The sequence below is a fragment of the Dasypus novemcinctus genome, chromosome 10, assembly GCF_030445035.2.
Source record: "Dasypus novemcinctus isolate mDasNov1 chromosome 10, mDasNov1.1.hap2, whole genome shotgun sequence".
Lineage (NCBI taxonomy): Eukaryota > Metazoa > Chordata > Mammalia > Cingulata > Dasypodidae > Dasypus > Dasypus novemcinctus.
This window is the reverse complement of record NC_080682.1, coordinates 23,461,045-23,468,361: the sequence shown is the minus strand read 5'-3', so window position 1 is coordinate 23,468,361 and position 7,317 is coordinate 23,461,045. Positions and strand designations below refer to the sequence as shown.

Here is a 7,317-nt window from a genome sequence, read left to right as displayed (position 1 = left end):
TGGGGTCTAATAAGTAGATTTACAAGCATTTCAGGATGTAAAGGTGAGTATATAAAATATAAATTGAATAATTGCAGCAAAAAAACTGATAAAATCACTATTATGCTACAATATGTGGAAAATAAAAAAATAATAACTTGAACAAAAGACATAAAACCACAACAATATAAGAAATTTTGATGAGAGAAATGAAAGAAAACACAAATAAATGGAGAGCGATCACATAAACTTATGTTGGAAAACAGCATTTATTAAGATGTGATTCCCCACATTTTCATGTAAAGATTTCAAGTAAGGGAACAGGGCAGCTTAAGCAGTTGAGCACCTGCTTCCCACATGGGAGATCCCAAGTTCTGTTCCTGGTACCTCTTAATAACACAAAAACAGACAAGCAAACAAATGAAAGAAACAAATTAGGGGAGTTAAGTTTACTCTAGTTGAGGGCCAGCTTCCCACATTCCCACATCAGAGGTCCTAGTGGGATTCAATCCCCACTCCTGGTACCTCAGGAAAAAAAAGAAGATTCAAACTAATACCATTCAAAGAGGTAGATATTCCTAATTGAATTCTAACATTTCTTTGGTAATTCAATGTATTTACAATACCCAAAGCAATATTGCAAAAGAACAAAGTTGGAATTTTAACACAATGTATTTCCAAGCCTCAGTTATCAGAACAGCATATTATTGGTCTAAAGACTTAAAATTAAATCAGGAAACAGAAGAGAGATCCTAGGAATAAAGCTACAAAAATTATTTATTTTGACCATTGAATAAACATATATTTAAAACAATGAAACTAACAAAGGAAAATATTGGAGAATGAATGAAGAAATGTAGAACAAATTTACCACATAAAAATCTAAAAAAGAAACTATATTTATAACTCAGTTTAAAAATAGGTAAACAGTTTAGACATTATAAAAAAGATTTATTAATGATCAACAAATATAGGGAAAAGTGTTCATTATTATTAGTTTCCTAATTAAAAATAAAATAATAATTGGATGCCAATTTATGCAAATCACAATGTTGAGAAAAGACAACTTCTGTATCTAATATTTGGAAGAATGAGGAGGAAATGTAACTCAAGTGTGGTTGCTGGGAATGTAAAGTTCTACAAATTTTGGCAAATTTGTGTTTAAATTTTATAAAATTATGTATTTACCTTATGACCCAGTAATTACACTTAGATATTTTCCAAGAGAAATGATTTCACATATCCACAAAAATTAGAGAATATTCATACTAGGTATTTCCACAAAGGGCCAAAAATCAAGGGTTCATCAATTGGGGAATGGTTAAAGAATTATGGAAAATTCATAAGATAGAAAAATATCCAACATTGAAACACAACCTGAAAAAATCTTCAAAACAATATGCTGAGTGAGTGAAGCCAGACTGAGAGAATGCTTTTCCTGATTCCACTTATATGAATTTCAAGAACAGAGAAAAGATGTCTCATGATAGAATTAAAAACATCAGTTTCCTGGAGATAAAGGGTGATGTTATTTCTGGACTAAGATATGAGGATATTTCCTTGCTGATGAAAATGGCATAGAATGCAGAAGATATGGAGCTTGAGGTACTTCTGTCTTTTCGTTTGTTTGAAAAATATAGTACATCTTGATTTAGGTCGGGGGTACAAAAGAAATATATTGCTGAAGCTCATTGATTTTTGCATGTTACCTCTTTGTTTCCATGTGTAAATAGCACTCAATTTTTCTATAAAAGGGAGTCAGTGAGGAAGGGGACATAGATAAAATAGTATGAGAGAGAGCTGTACTATCTTACAAGCAAGTTTAACTCTATGAGATTGTACTGAACATTATCCCACACTGGTGTGAACTCAGTTCAAGAAATAATACAGTTGAAACAATCATTTTGGTAATATGTTGAATTACAATAATTGTTACAGGCTTGCATTATGAAAGAACAAGGAATAACTTTCATTCATTTAAAGTTGTGAACTAAGGAAGACCTGACTTTAATTTCAACTCTTCTAGTTATTAATTTTATGAAACCGGTAAATTGCAGTTTATCTGAGCTTGTACTCTTACTATGAGAAAAATAATATCTTTTCATAAGTATGGTTAAGTGGTACATTTAAAACCAAGTACTTAATACACATTTGTCTTTCAATAAAAAATTTTTTAAAAACCTAATCATTATAATATCATTTATAATTTCATCATGACTTTGCAACTGTTTCAGTTTTACTGAGATTGAAGTGTTATCTATTTTTTTTTCCTTATAGCAATGATTGTTGACTCTGTGTAAGTAAATGTGTACTTTTACACATATTGTTTCCATGGGACTCGAAAGATCATTTATTTGGTTTTCTTTCTTCTGTTTCTTTAAATTGCCCCTTATCTCTTCTCACTGGGGAATAGGCAGGGAGTCCTAGATAATTAGCAGGTTGATTAAGGCAATTTTCTTAGTCTCTGGGATGATTTGGATATAATCAAGGACTTACATATTTCTTCCCAAGGGAACATCACAAAAGAGAAAAGAAACCACAAATTATGCCTACCAAAGAAAAATTATAGAGAAGAAAACTGATTCCTCATTAAAGGTGAGTGGATGAGAATTGTCTTTCACTGTGACTGTCACTTGGATCTTGGTAATGACCCATGACTCCTGGCTTCTGACCTTAGACTCCCTTAGTAGTCACTGACATCTGATTAATTCAGGTACAGGCAAAACCTGCATTATCTCCTTTATTAGCTGGAGTTCCCTGAGACAGTACGGTGATTTTACGGCATGCAATCCTATGAATTTTGTATGTGCAATGGACCTAGTTGATCCCTTTGAACTGATAGTGACATTTGGATACTGCAAATGAAGAGGAAGTTAAAAATATCTGAAAACTTAATCACTGGTCATATCGAATAAAATTTCCTAAGGTTGCAGTTGCCAGAAAATATACATGATGCACAGTTATATTAGAATCTCAGGTAAACAATGAAGAACTCTTTACCATAAGCACATTCTGTGCAATAGTCGATTCATACAAAATTTTCTTTCCATACAAGTATGTCCAATAGAATACTTGACAAAAATGGGGATTTTTTGTATAAGTATGTACCATACAATATTTGATAAACTAAGAATAATTTTAGGTAAGTATGACCCTTGCAGTTTTTTATGGTTGATTGTTTGCTTGCTTGTTTGTTTATTTTTCTTACTACGTAGCTTACTCCTGGTTCTGCTTATATAGAACAGTAATTATAAATTGACTGAGTAAGTAAACTGATAAATAGTGAGATTTCTCTGACTTACAGAGTTACAGAGACCGTCTGAACTCTTCTGATGTCAGCATGTATGAAGATTGAAAAATTAGTAATTCCTTTGCACACTTTTGTATCATGTTTGCTCTAATATTTATTCCTAAATGAAGTTATTTAAAATGTGCACCATTTAAAAGCTCAGCAGATGTCAGAGATACTCTTTTTTACTAGAAAATGTGAAAGGGAAAATAATCCAGGCATCTTCAGAGGGAGGTAGTATCTGACACTGAGAATGGAAATAAAGTTAATTACCCCTAGGATATTTCTTAACATTGAAAACTTCAAAGAGGTAAGATTCCTACTGGCAGTCTGAATTCCTTTGCTCAGTGCAAAGAGCCTCTCAATCATGAGTAAAATCTCATGATTGCAGATCCTGCAAAACCACAAATTTGAGAGAGAATTTTCAAGTGAATGTAGACTTATAGCTCACAATTTTGGGGGAAGAGGGGTTTGGAAGGCAGAGCATGGTTCAGCGGAAAATCAACAACCTCAGGAACAAGTTACACCAATCTCCAGTATTGCACTGCCCACCTCCCAACCCAATTTTCTCCATCAAGCTATCAAATGCAGGCTAAAAGTTAGCAGATTTCTAGAATTTCTGCCACTCTCTTGAAATTTTGAGCCAGATACGTGACCAAAAATCATCCTTACCAGACAGTTGCCACAAGATGACTTCAGAGAGCATTAGCTTCAAACTGACTGCTAGAATTTTGGTGGGATCCGCTGTGGGGAGAGCTGTGGCCCTTGAAGTTCCTACCTCATAATTGTATAATACTCAACCTGGGGAATGTATTCCATGGTAAGAATTGTATATTACATTTTACGTGACTGGATATTTTGAGTTCAATTTTGCTTCCAAATGCAAATTAGGCTTGTGGATTCCTAGGTTTCCACTGAGGGGTAGCTTACTGTGACAGGAGTGTAAAAGCATGGAATAGGCTAGAACAGCTTCAGTATCTTCAATGAGAGTAGTTCCACTTTCATTTGCTGATTTTCCTTGTAAAATTGTATGGAAGGAAGGGGACAGGATTTCACTCTGTTATTTGAAAATCACAGTGTTATACTCTCTAAATTTTACATTGTTCAGTTACAGAAATCAATTTAAAATGTGAAGTATATGATGTAATAATTTCACAAATTCATATTTTCAATGTCTTATATGACCTTTTCACCTCCATCATGTTATATTAGACTAAATAAAGCACATACAAATAAATAATGCAAGTCCATTGATGTAAACTAAAGATTGTAGCAGGTATGGGTCAATATTTTGTGGTCCTTGATTTTTAAACAAAATATGGGTTTTCATTTTAAAAATTAAAATTATAAATACAAAATGCATAAAGAAAAATTGGGATGCCATCTTGTAGATAAAAGAGAGTCTAGTGTTTCTATATTAACAGCTATATGTTTTTTCATTCTTTTAGTTTTATATTTTTTTTTATTTTTAAAGAAGATTTAGATTACAGAAACATTATATAAACAATACAAATGCTTCCCATATGCCCCACTCCTTTCCCATTCCACACTTTCCCACATCAGCAACATCCCACATTCATATGGTACATTTGCTACAATAGAGGAACACATATTGAAATATTGCTACTAACTATGGATTACATTTTGCATTGTAGCTTACATTCTATTCCACACAATTTTTAGTTTATAACAAAATGTACAATAGCCTATATCCATCACTGCTGTATCATGAAGGACAACTCCAATGTCCTGAAAATGCCCTCATATTGCACCTATTCTTCCCTCTCCCATCCCTCAGAACCAATGAGTACCACTGCCTTTATGTCTTCCATTGCTAGAATAATAATGTCTATAGTAGAATATTATTAGTCCACTCTTGTCTATTGTTCATTCCCCAGTCTTGAGGATTTAGGGATAATGTTGCCCACTCTGCTTCTAATTAAAAGGGAACTTGGATGCCATTAGTCAGATGGATGGAGCTATCTAGCTGCAGTGGCAGAAACTTTCTGTTCCTTGGGGTGGGTGATGTCCATCACCCTCTCCTGTTAGTTTTCCTAGGTGAGTCCAGTGAACTGGTGTGTAGGTATTGCAAATCAGCTGAAATTTAAGGCTCAACTGGCATATGAAGGGATCAGAGATTTAAGTATCTGGGACATATATTTATCAAATATAGTGCTAATTTTAGGTTCAAGTAAAAGGGGTAAGAGAGCCAGGGGTAGAGAGCATATAAATGATTCTAACTCTGCTACACTGGGGAGCATAAACTCCAAAGTAAGGTCCACTGACAGGGTGCCAAATCCTGAGTTGTCTAACAGCTATATGGTTTTGTTACCAATGGATATGCTCCAAACGTTGCTGACTATATTTTAATTCAATCTGTTCTGTCAGTGTGTAATTGTTTTCATATGGATCCCTCTGTTTTTGGAAGTAGAGATTCTACTGTTATTTAAGCTTCAAAAGCTGATGTCAGGATTATTTTTCTATCACAAACTAGGAAGAAATATTCTTTATGATATATATAAATGTTACGTTTAGATATTATTACATGAAAGCTAATAACATTGCCTTGTTTCTTTCAAGAAGAGATAACTGGATAATATGGGCCAACAGAATGTGACAGTGCTGCATGAATTCGTTCTACTGGGAATTAGTAGTCTCCCTGAGCTGCAGGGCCCCATCTTTGGGGTCTTTCTCATCATCTACATTGTTACAGTGGTGGGCAACCTGGGCATGATCATCTTGACCAAGGTGGATTCCCACCTTCACACACCTATGTACTTTTTTTCAGACATCTGGCTTTCATTGATCTTGGCAATTCCACAGTCATTTGTCTCAAGATGCTGGTAAATTTTCTCATGGGTCAAAATACCATTTCCTATTATGCCTGTACCACACAGATGGCTTTCTTCATTATGTTTATTGTCAGTGAACTTTACATGTTGTTGGCTATGGCCTATGACCGCTATGCGGCCATCTGTAACCCTCTACTCTACAATGTTACCATGTCCCAGAGACTTTGCCATGTGCTTGTGGGTATAATCTACCTCTGCGGCACCTTTCAGTCTCTGACGATCACAGTTAAGATGTGTACCTCAACCTTTTGTGGTTCTAATATCATCAATCATTTTTACTGTGATGATACTGCTTTGTTACCCTTTCTGTGTTCAAACAGAATCGAACTGGAATTGTTGATCATACTATTTTCAGCATTTAACTTGTTTTCCTCCCTGCTAGTAGTCCTAGTGTCTTACATGTTGATCCTCATAGCCATATTTCGAATGCGTTCTCCTGAAGACAGGAACAAAGCCTTCTCCACATGTGGTTCTCATCTGACAGTGGTGGTTGTGTTTTATGGAACTCTACTATTTATGTACGTGCAGCCCATGTCTGCTCATTCTTTTGACACTGACTAAATAACCGCTGTATTTTATGATTTAATTATCCCCATGTTTAATCCCCTAATTTACAGCTTAAGGAACAAGGAGGTAAAAAATGCCTTCCTTAGGGTCTTTAGAAATCCATGCAAATGCTGTATTCAATATTAAATATAAAATAATGTTCTAATACATTATTACAACAAAGCCAGATGTTACCTGATAATATTTCTAATACACATAATTATTCTCTCTGGCTTTTAGGCACAGTCTTAATATAAGGCACAGAAAAGAAAAAAGTGTTTCCTCATCATCAGTCTATTTACTTCCTATATTTTAGTTCTCAGTTTAAGTGTTGCTTCTTCCCCAAAACTCCTTCTTGTGATTGGATATGACATTATGTTTTCCATAGAACCTCACCCTTCCACCAGTGAAAACTTAGTATAATCTATATCAGTATACTGTGTGTTTGCTTCTGTTAGTTAATTTTAAAGGCAGAGTTCTCCTCAATTTTATTTTAATCACATTTTCTAACCTAAAACAGTCATGCAAACAAAGTTAAAAAGTTATATTGTTTTCCTGTTGACACCATCAAGTATTTTTTTCCTGTTATCAGTCATTTCTACTGTGATAATCTTTTTAATTTTTTATCTATGTTTGAAGTAGACTTGATAG

General features: G+C 34.2%; 1 pseudogene; it reads left to right on the top strand.

Moving 5' to 3' along the window:
- Nucleotides 1-5,866: 5,866 nt before the first annotated feature.
- On the top strand, nucleotides 5,867-6,813 carry LOC101419862 (olfactory receptor 8K5-like; annotated as a pseudogene).
- The last annotated feature ends 504 nt before the right edge of the window (nucleotides 6,814-7,317 follow it).